At 37.5% G+C, this 22,159-nt stretch overlaps 1 long non-coding RNA gene and 3 pseudogenes across 1 annotated transcript; 2 read left to right on the forward strand and 2 right to left on the reverse strand.

Annotated features, from left to right (window-relative positions):
- Nucleotides 1-1,881: 1,881 nt before the first annotated feature.
- LOC116935541 lies at nt 1,882-2,441 on the reverse strand. The gene is made up of 4 exons (XR_004401318.2): nt 2,369-2,441; nt 2,172-2,297; nt 2,042-2,106; nt 1,882-1,980 (listed from the first exon to the last, which is right to left on the reverse strand). It is a non-coding gene; the product is annotated as an uncharacterized LOC116935541 (long non-coding RNA).
- Nucleotides 2,442-6,755: 4,314 nt separating this feature from the next.
- LOC116935545 lies at nt 6,756-8,527 on the forward strand (annotated as a pseudogene).
- LOC123470529 lies at nt 8,199-9,004 on the forward strand (annotated as a pseudogene).
- A 794-nt stretch (nt 9,005-9,798) lies between these two features.
- LOC116935553 lies at nt 9,799-15,178 on the reverse strand (annotated as a pseudogene).
- Nucleotides 15,179-22,159: the final 6,981 nt, after the last annotated feature.

Consider the following 22,159-nt stretch of genomic DNA (forward strand, 5'->3'; position numbering starts at 1 on the left):
CGAGCTAAACGCGAGCTAACCGGCACGAGCCAGCAACCAACATCGGACAATGAGGGCGAATTATACGTTTCACCACACACTGGAATTAGAGCCACCGGCCTCAACTGGAAAACCAGTCTAAAACCGGTATTATCATGTTTTCGTTTGGTAGTTGTGCTTCTGTTCCTCTACTATATGGTAACATATTTGGTTTCGAGGTTCATACCTCCAGCCGACTGCGTAACGTGCCCAACGTGCCCAACGTGCCCAACGACTTCAACGTTTCTTTAAATTCAAATTCACATTGGTTTGGTGAAGTCTGATACAAAATTTGGCTAAATAAAAAAATAAAAAAAAATAAAATTGTGTATTGTTTTCAATTTTTGTTTCTGGGCGCCCCCGTACCAGATGGAATGACGGAAGCCGAATGAGAAAACGTAGTATGTCGAACGATGCATCTCGGATCGACAATTGTTAGTGGCTCAGTTTGGCAACGAGTTACTTTTGTTTCTCTTATTTGTCAAATGCTTTTTTTTTCTTAGAGAGCAGTTCGCTCGTTGAAGACGATCACAGCTTCGTTGTGACTAACTAGTGATACACGTCCCGACAACGTATCACTATTGCCTAGAACATTCGATGCCTTCGTCTTTTTCAGCGCCATCGTGGCGGCAGCGTCGTGACGAAGACCCCGGTGAGAAATTTTCACACCAATAATAGGCACGACGCTACGGCCCGTCTCAGTTTTCTGATTTATAAAAGCAGAGTGAGTTCCAACCTTTCATTTTCTTGATAAGTAGTGCCAAAATTAACTGAGTGAGAATGACAGGACGACTGCTTGGCTGGGCAGGCCGAATAGGGGGCTTATTACGTGCCCAGGATGGTAGTGAACGTGTAAAGTAAATGGTAGTAAATTTGGTCGGGTAAAATAGACTTTATCCCACATTTATTTAGTTATAATTAGAGGCATTAATTTCTAATTGTTATATTTAAGGTTAAGCTATATACATATGTTAAGTGTGTTGGCTTCGTTTCCAACACACGAAGAAAATTCTCCAGAATGGTCAAAAATATAAACTTTGGTACCACTAGAAAATAAATCGATAATTTAAACAATAAGGTACCTTAATTATAATACATTCAAATTGGTAAAGTCTTCATTTTTATTTTTATTTTTCAGAGGTCGGGATTCCAAATCATATGAGTTCGAAGGACTACAGAACTCCCTAAAAGAAAACTTTCCAAGTTCAAATTATAAAACAATAAAAATTTTCTTTTAAACTAATGCATTATTTAGTCCCTCTAGGTAGTTTAGGAATAAATTTTCTAAAAAAGAACAAAAATTGCTTCAACATGACAGTTTTTTCCTTTTTATCTAACCAGCGCAATACTTGACCCAAGTGAGAAAGCGCAAAAAAATTTTCATGTTGAAGCAATTTTTTCTTTTCAACATTTTTCATTAAAAATACATGGAGAAGATAGCTCTTTTCAAGGGATATTGACTGATGTTTGTGTTTTTTACATGCATGTAATATTTTAGCCGTAATTAATTTTTTTAATTTCAAACTTTTTGCGTCGGGAGGGTAAAAGAACCAAAACTGTCAAACTTTGGGCACATCATTTGGGTCTTATTATACGCCAAATCAATAAAGTAATAGATAATTAAGATACCTTAAAACCTTTAGAATTTTTTAGAGTAAAAATTCACTTAGATAGTTATAGTTTTGGTTCTATAAATTACAATAATAGTAACCTCTTCCTTACACCCATTAAAGCGGCCATTTTGATTGCGCGCCTAATTCAAATATAATATAAATGTAATCTATAATTAACTAGCAAAGCAAACTATTTGAAACGAAATAATGTTCTATCTAAATAAATAGAATTTTTTACATGTGCCCAGTGTTTTATATAGCATAAAGAAATAGTGTATTTCATTATTTAAAATACAAGAAACATCAGTTCCAAAAACACGCATTTGAAATAAATTTATTCGTAAACTACCTAGAGGCATTAAATAATCCATTAGTTTAAAAGAAAATTTTAATTGTTTTATAATTTGTACTTGGAAAGTTTTCTTTTAGGGAGTTCTGTAGTCCTTCGAACTCATGTGATTTGGAATACCGACATCTGGAAAAAAATTAAAAGGTTAATATGAAGACTTTACCAATTTTAATGTATTATAATTAAGTTACCTGATTGTTTAATGTATTGATTGATTTTCTAGTGGTACCAAAGTTGATACTTTTCACCATAGTGGAGAATTTTCTTCTTGTGTTGGAAACGAAGCCAACACACTTAACATATGTATATAGCTTAACCTTAAATAACACTATTAGAAATTAATGCCTCTAATTATAACTAAATAAATGTGGGATAAAGTCTATTTTACCCGACCAAATTTACTATATTGTTACTATACTTTTACTGAATTCAGAGAACCTAGTATACTGCACTGATCTGTATCTACTTATAAACTAAATAAATGCTCAGCTAGAATTCCAATGTTGCCAAAGGTAGGAATGCAATGTTGCCGTCATTAATTGGTAATATCTATTAAATATCTATATACAGTCATGCTTGCAAGTTTCTTTAGAAGGCAAATGGGTCTATATCCTTTCATTTTGTTTGGACAGAAGGGATACTATGGTGCCTACCATACCCTCGTTTTCTTTCCATTCTTCTCTTCCTCTACGTTTCAGTTAATTTTCCTACATTTAATGTGGCACCTTTTTCGCGGGTTGCAAAGAAAGAGAAATAGGAATAGCATAAAGGGGTACGGTAGGCACCAAAGTATCCCCTCCATCAAAAAGAAATAGAAGGATATAGACCGATTAGCCTGCTAAAGAAACTTCCAAGCATGACTGTAGATATTGCAAAATATTTATATGAAGTCATAACTGTGCTAGCTTAGTGATATAGCACTGTTTTACTATCAATGAGGTCCATGGTTCAAATAAAAAATCAAGTGATTTTTATTCAGTCTATATAATGCCTGAATTATTAACAGAATGTGTATGCGATTAGCTCAGTGGTATAGCACAAGCTTACGAAGAAAAAGGATTTTGGTTCAAATCTAGTTGTTGGAAATATATTTAACATTATATGTTTAGTATTCAGTAGATTTAATTGGTTATTTAGATGATAAAGTGAATGTACTATTTACTTTACTATTATTACGACATTTAAAAAAGTATAATTTAGTTTACTATTGTATGTCTATGATAATTAAGTTAGAAATACTATACTATACTATATTATACTATACTATACTATACAATACTACACTATCCCTGAGAGATTTTTCTTGGGAAAGATTGAAGGCTATCCCGTGGTTATGGGCCCCAAAATGTTTATTGTTTCCCCAGGGGTTCCAGCCGGGTTTTGATTGGTTGTCAATTGAAGGGAATTATCTCGTGTAAACTGAGGAATTTTTCGTTTTCATTTATTTCTTATTCCATTCGGCGTATTAAACTACGTGTCTGAGCTGAATTTCAAATCTGTTGGTGTTTGTGTTCATTTTATAAATTTATTTATTCGGTCGAAATTCAAATTTTGGAGGTTCCCGCCGGTTTGTGATTTGCTGCAAAATTGAGGGGAATTATCGCGTGTAAACTGGGGAACTTTTCGTTTTCATTGATTTCTTATTCGATTCGCCGTATTAAACTACGTGTCTGAGCAGAATTTCAAATCTGTTGGTGTTTGTGTTCATTTTATAACTTTTATTTTGTGTTTGAATGTTTGTTTACAAATATCGTAGGCGGCTGTCGTTTGTCATTTGTTCTGGATGCTGTCATGCAGAGAAATGTGACTTTTGGATTTCGGATAAACTTTTCTACTAATTTACACTATGATTTCATTTTCCTAGGTAAAATTTTATCATGAACTTCCTTTTGCTGGTTGCCTTTAATTATGTGTTTTATAATATGACATTGAACTTTGCATGTCACGTAAGTTTATCTTGACCTAGATTTTTATGTTTATAATTCTACCATCAACTTATTTCTTCAAATTCTAGATGCATCCTGTCAGTCATTGTAATTTATCGACTTGCGCTCAGTCACTTTCCATGCCCAAGATCCATTACTGTTATCACACCAGAACAGTGAAGCGTTCAAGACCATTACAATTCAGATTTTCATATAACCCAATATAACATAGGCAACCTTATTAAAGGATTTCACGTTTTTGGTGTTGTAACCTGAAAGCTGCAACAGTGTGTTTGTATTATGGCCATTTCTACTTCTGTTTAGTAGGAAACCCAGCTGAGGGATAGGTTGGGTTTTATTTCTCATAGGTAAATTTGTAATTAACGTAGAGAAATCATTTGTCCTATTGCTACCTACAGTAGTAGTGTCCTGAAGAGTGTGATGTGAGTAATCTGATTTGTGTATTTATATGTATCAGTTCTGCTTGATGAAAGTCAAATGCCTTACTAAATTCATCACCTGGCTGATAAAGTTGAAGGTAAACATTAATCACTAAAAAATCAATATCACTATGCTACTGTAATACTTAATGACACTTTCTTTGGCCTCAGGAAATTCATCTCAACATGAGGAGTAATGCTGTTTGTTGGTGTGAATTTCAATTTTACGGTTTTCCATTATGGACATCAGTGTGCTTCTTGGAAAAGGTAAAGAATGTTGATATATTGTTTTTTAATTTTTATATTCTCATAAATTTTATACATTTTTTTAATTGCTGCATTGGATATGCGGTATTGACGATCTCTGGATTCAGAAAGAGAAAGTTTTTTCGTGTCATTTGTCTTAGTTGACTTTAAATTACTTTTCTCTTCAGGATTTTTGTCGTCGTATTCTTTATCCTATTAGGTTCCCACATACCATTTCTTGGATTGTATGCTGCTAACCATCTGTTGAGTTCTTTAGGCGCTTTTAAAGTCAGCAGGTGATTTAAATTTTTGTCGCTATGATGAAGGGGAAGTAATCTTAAATCTGATGAGAGACGGACACGTGAAATTGCAACGTAGAAAGTAGCAAATGACACTTGAGGTTGGAAGGGTCTTTTGTTTAAATCTACAATTAGTTTATCACACGTTTGACCCTGTATTTTGTGGAATGTAATGGCAAAACCCAGCTCGTAACCATGAATCTTTTTGGCTTTTAACGTCATTGTTTTTCTGAAAGGAATGTTGACTTTACAACATTTGCTTTCGCTGCTCATACCTAATGGGATAACTACTTTCGTTCTCTCCAACGTTAAGTCCGATGAAATCGTCGGGATTTGCGTGTGGTAGTTTTACTAACACAAAAAGTGGATTGTACTGCAGTCTCACGTCGTCTTCATTCGGCTGCATAAGTTTCCGTAATACTCTATGGACATCTTCGTAAGGGTCAAGAACTAGAGAATGCAGTGTTATAGGTGTACCGTTAGATAAGCCGCGACGTGGATTGATATTGTCTTGTAAGTATGCTGGTGCACCCTTGACAAAAACTCCAGTGAATTGCGTGTAGTTGTTGTAGATGTAGTTAGTGTCCTCTAAAGTGAGGCTGTTTGCCACAATACCGTCAATTGGTTTGTTCCATAAAATTCTTGGGCAGTTATTTCTTTTTGAAAGTGCTTTTGATTGCTGCTCGTTAATTCTGCATCGTTCCTCGTTACTGGTTACAACAATAGTCGCTTGTGTCCAACTGTTATTTTTTTCAATATCTTCTTTAGTTAAAGATTTCAACACACTTAATGATTCATTGGAAATGGATGTGCTCGTTGAAGAAGATCTCAGTTGGTTTAAGAACTCTGCGTGTTTCAAGTCGTCAGCAGCTCGCATTTGTTCAGTGAGTTACATTTTTTTGAATGTTTTGAATAGACTGATGCCGATGTAACGAGAACCTGTCGCAGTATTTTCAGTATTTAAAGATACATTTTTGTTCAGCAAGCTCAATATTCCGCTATACAAAGTTTCAGCCGGTCTAACAGGTGGGAGCTGAAAGAAACCACCCATGGTCACAATGGCTAAACCACCAAAAATTTCTTCGTTTTCAATGATGTGTTGCAATCTGGTATTGATGTGCCCGAACAGTCGTGGTCCAACATTCGATACTTCATCGATTAAAAGCAAAGCTATGGTTGAGACTTGAGCTCTATGTCTGAGATTATTCAGAGTAGTGACTGTCGGTTTTTCGGGGCAGGAATCGTTCGAATGGGAAATTGGAATTCTGCAAAAGTTATGGATTGTCCTGCCTTCAGGCAAGTTACTAGCTGCTATGCCAGTTGGTGCCATGCATCCAATAGTGAATTTATATTCCAATGCAAGTTCATCAATGCATTTTATTAAAATACAAAAGTTTTTCTCATTTAACTTTTTTTCCTTTCCTACCAGGAGTAAAATACATACATTTTTTAATAAAATAAACACACATTTTAATCTAGCTTCAATGAAACTTGCATTGTAGCAAATAAACAATAAACTAAAAATACAAAAGAGGTTTTAAAAAAGTAAACAAAACTGCTGAGAAGATGTCGAAACCATGGGAAAGAAAACAAATGAAGGTTATGCCCCGTGTGCCATGTTACATCATAGAGTCCTATGACAAAAATTGTGTCGCTGAGGGCAGCACATTGAAAGACGCGACTTAACGGTACGACTAAGTGGTGGTCACATTCGTCCTAACGGTACGACGCGTTGGCTGATATCAAGTTGAATCTATGCTGTAATTGTAAACTTCGTGTAGGTCGCCAGGGGCGCTGCCAAGCAGAGCCTTCTTTGTGGCCGATATAAAAAATAGCCGTTGTTCGAATTTTTCCCCCTGTAGAAGCAGACGCCATTATTGTGTCAAAGTCAGTTCAAATAAATCAGTGATAGAACCTGCCTAAGTTTAGCCCTCAAAAGTATTTTATCACAGGTATTAACGTAATTATTGTAACAGGTTAAGATTAATACTTTTCATGGTCCTTCGAACCTTTTGAGACTGACGATATCGTCCAATTAATTAACGTAATTTAAAAAAGTGTAGACTTTGAGTGTGAGATTCAACACGTGTTGTAAGGAATTACGTGTTGGGGAAATTTTCAGCCCACTATTAATTTATAGTGTAAGTGTTTTGGCCTATTTGTTACCTAACTAACAGTTGAATTTTAATTTCAAGTCGTTAAAGGTGTTGGATTTCGCAAAAATACAGTCTTTTGTTTCTTCTTAAATTCATTTTTGTGTTGCTTTCTCATACACAATATTGCCTTGGGATGTCCCACTATAATTGTTATTTATACAAATTTTTCAGATCACCAATGAAACTTCACAACAAAAATGGCTGCCAAGAGGTTGAATCAAGCAACGTTGACGGTAACCATAGAAGTTTTGGAGAAAGAAATTCCCAAACACCTGAAAAATTATGAAGACGCAGCTTCTGAAAACAGATTGCAGGAAGCTGAATTTATCAAGAGCAAAAGAAAGTCCGTTAGTATCTATGGATAAAATGTATGACAATTCATTTATGAGTATTCGGAAACATAGAGGAGATCCGGCATTCCAAGCATTAAATCACGCATATGATGAAATGGAAGATGTTAAGAAATGGTGGAATTCTCAATCTGTTAAAACACCAGAAAGTAGGGTACTTGCATTTAAAACTTTCCATGAATTTGAAAATATGGATCATGTGGAAAGATGGGCATACAGAATGATAATGTTTCAATATATACCTGAATCTGATAAAATTATTATGAATTATAATTCTCCAGATGGCAAAATTTACCCAATTAATTTCGTACGAGATGGGAGGTACCAACAATATTATGGTCATGGAGTCAAAATCCATATGCATTAATTCAATCACCATATTCTACCCAAAAAATACAATACGCTATACATAAATGGCATGAATCTAAAGATGTAAAAATTTAATGTGTTAATTGGGAACCTATTTATGCAATTTGGTCTACATTAGCAGATCCATCTAGACAATTTGCTGAATCACCAGGACATCAAAAAATCTTTGAAACATATCAAACGATGGAAGAAGCAGAAGCAGCAGCTAAAGAATTAGTTTAAAAATCTCAATTAAAGAAGGACAAGGAGAAAAACGTGATAGAGAAGACGATATAGAAGAAGATGGAGAGAATAAGAAACCTAAATTAGAAATACAAGAAACAGAACAAGATAAAGTTATTCGCCCTGCAAGTCCCGACACAGCTAGACGTGTTGGTGAGGAGGCTCTAGCTGAGACACACCTAGATCTTCAGAAATAAAAAGCGAAGACGATATGTCAAGAAATACAGCAATAACTACTACTACTGGATCAGAATCAAGTGCAAAAAAGGGAAGATTCGAAGGTTCTGGGACAGAACTGGTAGGAGGTGTGACAATCAGTTTAGGCCCACCAAGATCTTTAATTCAATTAAAAACAACAACTATATCGTGTGACGTAATTTTACGTGACTTTCATCTACTTGATTATGCATTTGGATTTTCCCAATTTGAAAGCGGATGGAAATTAAGGACTGGACAAGCTACAGCTGGAGCAGATTTTACTTTTAACTTTGTGGATAGATTTACAAGATATAATAGAGTTGCTGCTCAATGTATTCCACTGGATATTCCAGCTTTATGTTTAGATCAAAAGGCAAGAGCTGCTATAGATTAAATGCCATGGATGAGAATGAAATTTCTCGGAGGAAAAATATCATTCCATGGTCCCAGACATAAAGTCAATCAATTAATAAATAGTACAAGAATGGCATATAGTGATGGTGGACCAACATTAAACAATGTTGACAGAAAAATTATGTAGAAAATGTATTATCGTGAAAGAGATTATAATTGGATATTTGATACAAAAGGCGATGCTACTGCAATAGATAGTGTTTATACAAGAGACACAATAAGTAACTCTTCAACCGATAATATGATAGAATATTCAGTAACAAGTGCTGCTCCGCGTCTAGGTCGAACGAAAGCGGAATGGAACAATTACATTGCAAGAAAATCATTTGCACAATTAATTACAGACCACAATCGGTCGACATGCATTTAGTTTCTTCAAATGGCGTGGCTCAATAGAAAATTGGAAAAAAAATTGCAATCGGTATTCAAATCCTGATAAGTGTTTTCAAAATATATGGGATCTTTATAATATTCTTCGTTTGTATGTACTGCAAAAATTCCCTTAGAACGAGTAGAATTATTATTTTTTAAATTTAATTTTTAAAAAATCACTATTGCTTGATGTAATATTTTTATAGATGAACAAGAAGTTTTTATAGTGCAACCACAATTATTCAACTCTTTAACAGGGATCTAACGTCGATCTCCAGGCTGGAGATCGATGTTAGATTCTGGAGACGTTAGATGCTGGAGACTCCAGCATCACAGTCAGAACCGCTACACATACGCCATTGGTAACGATAAAATCATGCACAGGCAGCTAGAAATTAAGCTAAATTGTAAAAGAAATATTCCACAGCCCAAGCCCCACGTTTCAATCAATCGCTTTAAAAAACATACTACCCTGGGGGGTTGCAAAAAATGTCGAGCTGCTACTTATCCTGAAACGTTATTACCTTAAAGCATAAACAAAACAAATTGTAGACTTCTACAATTCTGCCTTGTCGTGTCGACTTCTTCTTAAAGAAAAATAGACAAACAAAAGACTCTATACTCTGTCAATAGGTGGCTTTAAAAAATGTAACTATTGTTCCGATTTTTGTGCAGGATACTGTACAGCTTAGCGAGGGAAAAACAATTTTGACCAGCCTGTTTGGGTTATTGCGCATTGGGTCCTGTCCGGAGCATCTGTTCATTAAAAGAACAACTGGTTCGTTGGTAAAATTGCGCACGATAAGTAAAAATACATTATATAAACTTTATACATCACGATCGACCCAGGCGTTTCTTTGCCATACGTATGGGATTGGAGATGGTTGATCACGAAAGCAGCGAGTATTTTTTGAACTTCCAACTAAAAGAGGGTCTATTTTAAAAGAATCATTCGCGTTTACGCACAGAACGAGCGTAAGTCAATCTTTTGCCCGAAGAGCCTTAGTACCCCTAATGGTTTCTCAACATCCCTCTTTACTGCTAACGTACATACGTGTAGGTCAAGCACGATTAAACAAGCAAGTTTGGTCCATGTTGTGCAAGACATTCCATACTCTGTAGCAGACCAATTAGTCAAGAATCGCCTATGGAAATAGACTAACTTAATCTAGGATTTAAAAAATTAAAATTTAAAAGAAAAATACCGTAATGAGAGGTTCCGCTTTTGTGACGTTAACATCTCCAGTCTCTCCAAAAAGAAGAACACTAGGCCTGATCGAGCAACGCTATCTCCAGTTGCCACCCATCCAGATTCTTTAAAATCCCAAATTTCCTTAGCCATAGCTTCATTTGATGCCTGAGCTTGAATATGTGCTCGTGAAAGAGAGAATGGTTTACATCTTGAAGTAAGATTGCGTATTGCATTAAGCCAATTCAAAATAGAATCGTCCAATTCGCGATACCGAGACTAATTTGCCATCCGTTATTTTTACGGCTTAAAGATTTTATTCTGTAAATATATTTTATGTTTTCTTTGATCACTCTTATTCAATGAATTTGAAACTTGGAAACGCAAAACAAAGAAGCAAAGTACATTTTCGACTTATTTTCCTCAATAAATTTTATGACTTTCATTTTGTCTTTCAAGAAGACATTTTCTTTATTTTTTTTATAGGACGCCCATGTAATACAACAGGCTTTACCATTTCTTGAACTGACACAGAGATCAAGTTACACAATAACTAATTTCTTTCTATTGTTGCCCACCCGAATTACTGCCGTGGATCATCTTAGGTTGAGTCACTGAACCAATTTACACCATTACCTAAAATTGTGAAAACCAATCCAAGTAATACTTGTTTGCGTGTTTTAAAGTGCATAAGCCATTAATTCCCACCACCGAAACATGGATCTAGTCCATTATACGGCAAACGGTGGCGCTGAAATACGGCAAAGAAAAATAGGTTCGATAACCGATCCGGTTCCATAGCTAGACTGTTCTACAACTGGACGGGCACGGTTCATAGCGTTTTGGACCCGTAACAATACTAAAGTATAGAAATTCAAGACGGCGAAAAATCCTATTCGACAACAAAGTTAGCGACCAATACAATCGACGCGGATTCTTCGCTTACAACAAGTGATTAAGCAGCTGAAGCCCAGTTCGTCAGTGACAACCAAAATGGTATATTGAGAGGATTTTTGTAAAGTTATTTAACGTCTTATTGTACAAAACTGTTATTAAAGCGAATCCAAAGTGGTACAAGTAAGTATAATCACACAAGTGTTGTATTTGCAAAAGAATAATACAACAAGTGATGACTTAGACTAAACAATGTCTTAACTAAGACCAAAAAGGGATTTAACTAGATTTGTTAAACTTTACCAGACTTGGAGAAGCTCTGAAGAACACTAGATAACCCAATGAAATCATCAAACGGAGCTCAGCCAACTCCGGGAGCTCCCCCGTCCTACCATGCAGACTCAACTTACAGAGTTCCACGGAAGCTTTTTATACCATCACGCGAATACCCTTTCCGGACTGCGGGTCTCCGTGTCTTCCTTATGCGGATTTCTCCTGATATAGTTGTTTTACCACGGTCGCAGGTTACACTGATGTTTAAAGACTGGGCTCATGTTAAAAGAAGGTAACTGTTTTGGTTTCAGGGTAAAAATCAGGATAGGCGTACCCGCCTATCTCGAATACGGTATAACCGGGCCAATAGGGTCGAAATACTAGATGGATTTTGTTTTGGCATAAATCGATTGGTTTGGGGTTGCATCATCAACCCACATATCACAGATCGGTCTCACGAACATCCGCAGTTTATCCAACACCGAAAAGGGTGATATCCTACGGACATCCTTGGAACTGCCAGACCTCCAGGTTGGATGTTCCTTGGGTATTGACTGAATATTGCAAGACTTCCCGGGATGGTGCCAGTGGAAAATATATGATCATCCGAAAGGACTTGTTTAGGCTATAAATAGCACATTTTTTACCGTAAAAAACCTTTCAGAAACGGGATTCGAAATCGGGACTGTCGCTTCACAATCGGTTCTCCTACCATTCTGTCATCACATTCATATATATTTTTTTTTAAATCTATATTTTGCTACTAATTCGAAATATTGTGAAATACTTGAGAAATATCTTCTGCTGAGGATGACTTATATATGCAACAGCTGTCTTATATAATTATCAGCTTAGTACAATTTTTAAAACTTGCGTAGAGTTGTATTATTTTCATTCTATTATTTATTTTGCTGTTCTTGTTACACTATGAATTGCTCATACAAATTATCGAGCAAATCAGTATTTTAAAAATGGAATGAAAAAAACTGTTAAGTCCCCTTTGTTTTAAACAAAATTTATTTTGTCTATCAAAATCAAAACATTCAAAAATCTTCTTGGCTTTTGGGGTGACGTTCGTAGAATCAATTTTTTAGACATCAATTTGCACTTTAATTGTGACTATCCGACGCAAATACCTGGAACTACCCATAGAGTACATGGATATCTAATGGATGTTTGGCCATGAATCGGACATCCGACAGCAGAAGTGTGGTAGGTGGGAATACGTACCCCGATTGAACCTTGGAAGTCCTGCCCCTATGCCTTGAGATGCGAACCCCGATCGGCAAAACAGCGCCTTAATGGGCTTGGGACCGATCCCTAGTCTTAATATATCCTAGTTGTTTAAATACTGACCATTTGAGGCGCCAAATTGAGTTCCTTTTTCTTCGAAAGACATAAACCTATCGAATTCTAGATCTTCCATCGTACCACTTTCAAACCTTTCCATGATCTGCTATTTCTCATCTAGTGGCTACAGAGTTCTCATATAGTACAAAACAACAACATGCTTCAAAAGAATGGCATTCTATTTAAAATGTACTGCAGCGCCAATAGACTTTATCCCTTACCACGGTTGGTTCAGCAATCAAAAAATTTAGTGTCAATGGACTTTGCTGCTCCGGTCAGAAGTCGGGAGACTCAAAAGCCCGACTCTAACAGGCGAAAGGGGCAGCCATGTTTAGGGATTTGTATTAGAAGCTTTTTTACATTATGTTATTAAAGCAAATTCAAAGTGGTACAAGTAAGTATAATCACACAAGTGTTGCATTTGCAAAAGATATCGTGTTCTGTCTGTGCTCAAATACACCTCCGAACCCAGTGAAACTGTGTCAATACGAATAGCTAACGTTTAATTCACTAGTAATCAACCTGAATTAATAAAAAGTAGCTGAATTGTCATCCAAAACACTTAAAAAGGTACTTATTTTTATTCCCGTAATTTCCCTTAATTTCCACGATTTACTATACTTTCCGTAATTTCTAACACTTTTTCCGCTTTTTCTCAAGCAGTGAACACCTTAAGAAATAGAGTCACTGACCCCTCGCTTGTATTAAATCTTAACGGATTTTATAAATTTGTTGCTACTTCATTGGCGACCTCGTCACTATGTCAATATGCTAATGTCATGAAATTCGTTCAAAACGAACAGCTAGGGATAACATTCTTGTTAGTTTATAGTTTGATTTGATTTTTCAAAAACATAAATTGCATCCGTAATCCAAACTGACTCTTTTATCATGATCATAGAAATTTGTAAAAATAAAAATAAAATTTATTTCTGTTAACTTCTCAAAAGTTGACAAATGGTTTTTATGTCGCATCCTTCTCGTAACAATACGTTTGGCGATCAGATATCATGTTCGATAGGCATAAAAAGATCGTCATTCAACCAAAGTTATTTGATTATCGCATATTTGTTATGATCTCGGTAACATTCAGCGAATCCTCACATAAGGAAAATATGACGAACTGGGACTGAACCAAGCTGACTACTTAGCACACACAAAATGTGTAACCAAGCGGAGCACGAGTCTTCATCACTAAAGGGTCGTCACCTTTTTGAGCTCGGTATCCCTTCATACGATCGTCGCTTACCTAAATATGTGTCGTTTTGTTAAACATGATCTAACCACGAAGAAAATGTCTAAAACAAATTCTCGTGTATATATTTTTTAAGTCATTCAAAAGACAAATAACAAAAAAAGAAAAAAAGCATTGTCTTCTATCTATTTCAATATTGCGTAAACCATTGTAATATGTTTAACAGTACAGTAAGCGTCCAAATAATTCTCTGGAGTCCAGAAATTGACCAGGTCTTCACCGAATATCCACGAGAGCAAACTAAGTAGGTAAAGAATTCAAAATTAACGATAGGGATTCTATCAAAAATCATCCTCACCAGTTTTTTTTGACATTTTCCCTTTTACATGGTGTCATTTTTCATCAGAACAGAGGTACCTGTTTGAATCTTATTCGTTTTTCAGTTTCTTTAGCAAGGAAGCGGACATTGGTGTCGTGTTGTAGAACACATAATGGTGCAGTGTAACGTTGAGTTCCCGTAATTTTCAGCTCAGTGGCAAAGAATTGCCCAGTAATCTAGTCGGCCGACTCGAGTTTCTGCTATTTTTTTCTATACGATCGATGGCGTTTACGGCCAAAATTCACTCAAAGTATGGGAAATCAGGCAATGAACTTACTTTTCAGGATAAGGCTTCGTGACGTAGCCTGGGAACGAACTTCTTTTGTAAAGACTATGTAAATGTGTTATTTATTCCGTTTCCGTTACATCAATTGGTCTCGTGTCTGTTTTGTCATTAATGTTGTTACTTTCCAGGTGCGGTGATAAGTACTTTTCTCGAATATGTGATTCTGATAAAATTGTATACTCAATTTTTGATCGTGTGCGATACTTTTTGTTAACCTGGCTGAAGGTCTTGTAAAAGTTATGACTCTGAGGTTTAATGTCGGCCTATGGTCCTCAAAATATTTAGGTGCAGATCAGATCTTAAGTTATAGAGGAATCCTGCACTGATAAGTAATTTTACTTGATACAGCTTTACCAATGTAGCCTTCTAGATAAAAGGAGGAAAAGCGAGCAATATATATGACTGCCATCAAAACTGCAATAAATTAATTCACTTTAAATTCATTTGAATGTCCAAGACTATGTGGAAAAATTCAAAAAAAAAATAGTGTATTTGTATTTTTGGCAGAATCCCTACCCCTATGACAACAAGAAATATGACATTAATAGAACACGGAGTTACCTTTTATAACCCCTAATGAATATTTTCGACAGAAATACTAAACGTTTGTCCTGCACAGGATTTGAAGTTTCCAAGTTCATGTTAACGAATGCGATTGCTTTATCTATTAGCTATTCACTTACAAAATTTTTGACAGTGATATCGCTACTAGCATTTATCGTCCTAAGGACATCCTAAGAACGTTCGGGGCTCCTAGCTACGTCCACCGTCTTTCGAGACGGTTTTGAGGTTCCATGGACGTAAAATTTGGAACGTCATTGGTATCAGCCAAAATGAACGTTCAGGTGTGTGTCAACAACTGGTTGTATTGAGACTCTTAGTCTGGGGTATAGGGCATGTGAGGTTGAACTCTAGCAGCCAGATCCAAAACATCTTCCCCCTTCATTCTTTCTTGATTTTAATACACACGTTAACATACACCAACACTGAATTTTACTTCTTACACGAGGTTTTGAGGGACATGAAAAAATGACTTTGAATGATGAGAAAGGCGATATAGCGAGAACGGCGATGAAAACATGAGGAACGACTTTCTTATTTCTATTTTACCAGTACATATTTTTCTTTCATCATTTATAGAAGAAACCTGAATTTTCACTGGTCGTGTTGTCTCGATATCAGCTTAATCAAGTCACTAACGAGGACATTCGGTTGAACGATTGTCACATGAAAGCAGCTCAAGTTCTCATCAAGAAGATTTCCCCAGAGGTTGGAGGTCTAATGGACACTGTCCATGGTTCAAATCTTGGCTTCCCAAAAGTAAAGGAGAAGAAATGGATCCAGATTCTACACGATGGAATGAACCACTGGGTTACGGCTTACAAGGCACCTGACGAAGATTTTGTAAAAATTTACGACAGCTTAGAGCACGAGGACAACCTGCACGTCATCGCCTGCAACTCTGCTTTGCTGCGACACGAAGGAGACAGCATTTCATATGCCTATGTGAAATGCCAGATACAGAATTCGGAGTCAACTGTGGCGTTTTTGCCATCGCCTTTGCGGTGTCCTTAATTACCGGTGGTGATCCTACCAATGATAATTTTGCTAGCGACACGGATTTACGGCAACACCTGAAGAAGTGCCTCAGCGATGGCAAAATGTCACCGTTTCCAAAAACTAACGAAAAAATTAAGATGAAGAGATCATCGAAGGTTAAATCGACGAAGATTTTCTGCCACTGTCGTTTGGTCAAATATGACCCACTGAACGACAATCCGGATTGGCCATCCAATAAAAAGAGAGAGAAGCGGCTGAAAAACATCGACCCAGATGCTCGTAAAAATGCCAAATCCGAATCGAAATGGAACTACATTCAATGCAGCAATACTGCTTGCAAACAATGGTACCATTGAGGCTGCGAGGAAGTGTCAGATGAAGACAAATCTGATAAAACGAAGAAATAGTTCTGTCAGAAATGTCGTTTGTAGTAATGGCATGCTGATATTACTGTTTTTCATGTTCATTCGTGCTTATTGTATTCAAATAGTGTGTCAATTGCAAATCCAAGACTTTTCAATACAGACTTTTAAAACATTTTAAATTTTAAATCACGAAAGTATTTTTCGAAAAATTGCATGCGGCAAGTGGCATGTTTATTTAAAGGAAGAATGAAGAAAAACATTTCGGGTTCTAGTGCGCCTTTCGTTATTTAATAGGCGCGCATATAAAGCGCGCACTTTAGGGTCGGCGCGCGGGTGTTTTATGTCGCGCAGTTTAGTGGTGCAGGAGCGCACAAAAATCCGCGCATTTTAGTGGCGCGCTCACGCATTTTATGGACACCCTAATGAGATGGGAAGGAATGTTATATGAGACGGACAATGAATAAAATAGAGTGAGAGAGAGAGAGAGCATACACATTAAGTTTTTAAAGTATGAACGACCCGAGCGTGTTGAATCTGGATGATTAACCATAGTGGCCGGTGGACTCCAAGGTGGTTTGACAAGATGGGGCACTACAGTCGTTGCTGGCCTTACCTTAGGTGGTCGACCATGACGAGGTTCAATTGCGGGTGAGGAATTTGATGGCTGCTGGGCCGGTTTAGGGATCGCGCCTGATGAACTCAATGGCTGCGATATATGTCGACGTACACCGGTTGTTGATTGTTAAGCTGTATGCTCCGAAGGGTGTGATTTTTGCAGCACTAGTATCGGTGACGCGATTGGTGCAAAAGAAAATTACCCTAGAACCGGCAGAGTAGTCATATGATGGACTAGTCCGGAAGGAGGAGGTGCTTCAGCTTAAGGGCTGGAAGAAATCAATTGAAGACGGCCGGACGGACCATGCCAAACACGTTGGAAATCGATTTGTCTAAATTTATGTTGCGGCACATGCGACGAAAGAATAGGCCGTCTTTCAATCGAATGATACAGGAGTCCGGCTCAGTACAGACGGGGTGGACAGAAAGAAGTAGCTGCTTGCCGACGTTGCAGCTGACTATGAACAAAAGCCGCTGAAATGAACTGTGGGCCTAGACGACTCGTAGTAACGGAAGATTACCTCTAATGTGACGGCCCTCCAGAAGAACCGTTGAAGAAGAAAGATCAGACGATGCTGGTGTAGATTGGATAGCTGCTAACGACTCCCACAGCGTCCGGCCATCCGCGAACATTTTGCGAATCGTTCTTTTCGCCGTTTGAATGTGACTGTCCACCAGGCTGTTGGACTGTGCGTAAGGGGTCGCCTCTTTTAGCTAAATTAGCTAATAGACCGAACCAATATATATCGGTAGTTGGTTAGCGAATAAACCGATCTTATGTAGTATAGCCTGTTGAATAGCGATTGCAATCGCTAACCAACAAATAGCGAATGCAATAGCTAACCGGCTTCATTTCATAGCGGTTCGAATCGCTAATGACTTTTGATAGCGATTGCAGTAGCTAATAAGAACACTTATGGAAGAATTACTGATATTATATAGCTCTTTGGATAGCGATTGCAATCGCTAACCAACTGTCTTAAATAGCGATTGCAATCGCTATTAAGCACATTGATTAAAGAATTTTCATATTATATAGCCCATTGAATAGCGATTGCAATCGCTAACCAACTGCCTATATAAACCCCCTTGGATAGCGATTGCAATCGCTATTAAGCACATTGATTTAAGAATTTTCATATTATATAGTCCCTTGAATAGCGATTGCAATCGCTAACCAACTGCCTCTATATACCCCCTTGGATAGCGATTGCAATCGCTAACTAACTGCCTCTATATACCCCCTTGGATAGCGATTGCAATCGCTATACAACGTTTCTTTGCGATATTCGACCGTTTCGCAGCCCATTGCCTGGGGGCTGTTTTGCACAGCATTTCGTGTTTTAACCACTCTTCGTTTCGCGTTTCACTTTTGCGTTTTAGGGACACCCGATGACCCGAAATCTAATTTGCTAAGAGAATTGAGGATTCTACACGAAAAAAGTTTATGGGGTCTTTTTTTTCTACACTCAAAACTTCTTTGTCTTCCTGTGATCCAGTTATAATACAACCGCCTTTGATTTCACAATCAGAATTACAATTTTCTCAAATTCAAATTAGGAAGGGTGGTTCTGCCGTAGTATATTTAGGTTATTTCAGGAAGACCGAAGTGGCTGTGAAAGTGTATTACATCGATAACCCTCAATTACCAATCTACAAACGCATGTTGGCTAAGGAAGCTGCTCAGCTAATCCTTTTAGAGCATCCTAACGTTGTCAAATGTCTTGGAGTGTGTTACGAGAAGAGCTGTTTGGTTCTTGCTCTTGCGAAAAAGAAAGTAACAGTGGAAGATGAATCTTACACAGTACACTCGCTTAGACAGCTAATAGATGTTTTAACCCCAACTTTGTTCATACTTAAGTTGAAGTAATATTATTTTCACTGACATACATTACAACTGTAATCTAAAAATCTGTAATATTGTTTCCAGGTACGAGGCAATATTTCAAATAGCTTCTGGACTACAGTATTTGCATTCGCAAAAGGTGTATCATTGTGATATGAAAAGTGCCAATGTACTTGTTCATGACCAAAGCTGCGACAACAGTGATTGGACTTTTTGGCTTTGTTATGTTGGGGAAACACACATGGAAAAGAATACTAAAATAACATGTTCAGTAAGAACAGCAAGAAGAGATTGAGCCAAACAAGGCACGGTATCATTTGAGGCCCCAGAAATATTCATTTCAGCAATGAGAACCAGCAAGAGTGACATCTATTCCTTTTCCATGGTTATTTATGAGTTGGTGCATCTCGAATATCAATATCCATGGGCATCTGTGTATCGCATGGGGAAAGCTGAATCAATATCTACTTTGATTATCGAAGCTGTGAAACGTTGTGAAAGACCACAAATTTGTGAAGAAGTAGCTGGTTCATCATTAGCAAATTTAATGATATCAATGTGGGACCAAAACCCAAACCTAAAACCTGATGCTGCTCATATTATTGCAAAAATAGAACAATTCATGGTAATATTACACTGAATTTCCGAAATACTATAACTTTAAATACTAATTTTAATTTTTTGGTATAATATAGGCTACGGACGTGCCAAGTGACGATGTAATTCAAAATGCATCTCGTCTTCCCATTCAAAACACTTCTATGTTTCGCCCTGGAGCTGCTTCTCCTCTTAAATACGCAGTGGCCAAACGATCGTCAATTATTAATGCTACGAGGCTGGAAATACCGAAACGTCGGCTCTTTGCTGATCAAGGGATTTCTTCTAGTGTTGATGAAACTGGGCGTGGTGATGTAATTATTTTCCACAACTATTTCTGTGTGTAAACCATCAAAAATTTATGCCAATTTCCTTCCCAGGTTGCTATGACAAAATCTGTTCCTAGTGGCAGTGACAAACATACTGATAATCTGGCAGTAAAGAGTTTCGAAGACAACCCGTCTGTTCAGCAGGTAAGTCTTGGAACTGATATGAACCATTCAGTTAGTGATGTATTTCTTCCCAATTTAACATCGTGAGATACATTTGTCATTTTCGAGAAAGATGTCTCTGCCATTAACAGTTCTGGTGTCAAAGAATCATCTGAGCTGATTCGTGCAACTGCCACTACCACCTCTCAAAACAATGATGTAATTCAATCAAAATAGAAATGCCTTTTTTTTTAGCTAAAACACAATTCTTTTCCTTTTGTAGGAAAATAGATATGATGTTTACAGTTCTCGACCAACAGTGTCTTGTTTTGAAGACAACCCGTCTGTTCAGCAGGTATATCTTGGAAGTGTTATGAACCATTTCAATTAGTGATGTGCTTATTCACAATTTAACAACGTGAGATTAATTTTTTGTCATTTTCCAGAAAGATGTCTCTGCCATTAACAGTTCTGTTGTCGAAGAATCATCTGAGCTGATTCGTGCAACTGCCACTACCACCTCTCAAAACAATGACGTAATTCAATCAAAATAGAAATGCCTTCTTTTTAGCTGAAACACTTCTTTTCCATTTGTAGGAAAATAGATATGATGTTTACAGTTCTGGACCTAGTGAAGCATCCACCAATCTTATTGCTCCAGCTGTCATTACCAACACGGTAATCAAATTATTTTATTTTTTCTTCCTCATACAGAAACTTTGTAAATGTGTACCAGCAGGTTAATGAGTATCAGCATAGTTCAGAGCAGGAGCTGGTGTGGCAAGGGTACGCTTCTAAATACCTAAACGCAAAATTTCAGTTAAAGCCGTTCCAACTAGAAGCAATTCGTACCTTCAAATCTAAAAATGATTGCATTGTCATTCAAGCTACTGGATCTGGAAAGTCTACATGCTTCCATATTCCAGCTCTAATGCTGAAAGATGATCAATATGGCCTTGTGATTGTCCCGACTATCACTCTCGGTGAGAACCATCTGCAAACTTTACAAGACATCAAAATAGCATCCGCATTCTTCAAGTCAACCACCGAACAACATGATTATAAGATGGCTTTCGATTCCAGTGTGAAAGATGCCGAAAGAACGTCCGTGTTGATTATGATGCCCGAGTTCCTTTTCGGAAGCAAAAATCATACTGGCCTCATCGATCGAATCGAAAGTAAACGGCTTAGTTTCATTGTGATCGACGAATCCCATCTTTTGTTTGATTGGGTTTCTCTAACAGGCCTACTAACGGTTTGTGATCTGTTTCCACGACAACTGACTGGCCATACACGTACTGGCGAAACCTCATTAGGCCGAACTGGACAGCTAGTAGCTGTTTCTAAATTTGAAAATACCGCTTTTGCGTGACAGTTAGGGACGTGGATGAGTATGCAATCGGTTGATCGTTTTGTAGTAGCACAGCTCCAATACCAATGGGCGACGCGTCGACTGAGACCACACCAGGTCGTGAGTGGTCAAACAACCGTAGCACAGGGAGCGACGAGACAGCTACTTTTAATTTTGCTAGGCACCTCTTTTGTGGTACTTCCTCAATCCACGCTGCGTCCGCTTTCAGAAGATTTCGTAACTGCCTAGTTAGACCAGCCAGGTCCTTGCAAAACTTGTCAAGATAAGTCACCACGCCTAGTAGTCGGATGAGGTCTAGCGGCCCGGAAGGATCAGGCATGTCCACAACGGCATCTATTTTACACGGATCTGGTTTCAGAGTGCCTTGGCCAATAATAGGGCCCAGCCACGGCAACTCCTGCAGAAAGAAGCGAACTTCTTTAGCACTAGCTTTAGGTTTTGTAGCCGACAACGTACCAGAACAGCGCGCAGATTAACTTACAGCTCTTCCTTGGTTTCGCCCGTCACCAGAAAGTCATCAAAATATATAAACACGCCTGGTAATTCTCCAAAGAAGTCGGACATGGTTTGAAGATTTATTTCAGGGGCCGACTTTAACCCAAACGGCAGCCTGAGGTACCTATAACGAACTTTCGGTGTTGCCATAGTGCAGAGATAAGAAGCTTCGTTCGAAAGTGGGATTTGGTAAAACCCAGAAGCAGTATCCAGGGGTGGAATTCTATCTGTGGCTTAAAGTCAAGTATAAGTTTTAAGTTAAAGTAAGAAAATTTTATACTTAACTAAGTATTACTTTTTTTTAAGACAAACTCGAATTCCAACACGTGCTTAAGTACAGT

Source organism: Daphnia magna, linkage group LG3, assembly GCF_020631705.1.
Source record: "Daphnia magna isolate NIES linkage group LG3, ASM2063170v1.1, whole genome shotgun sequence".
Lineage (NCBI taxonomy): Eukaryota > Metazoa > Arthropoda > Branchiopoda > Diplostraca > Daphniidae > Daphnia > Daphnia magna.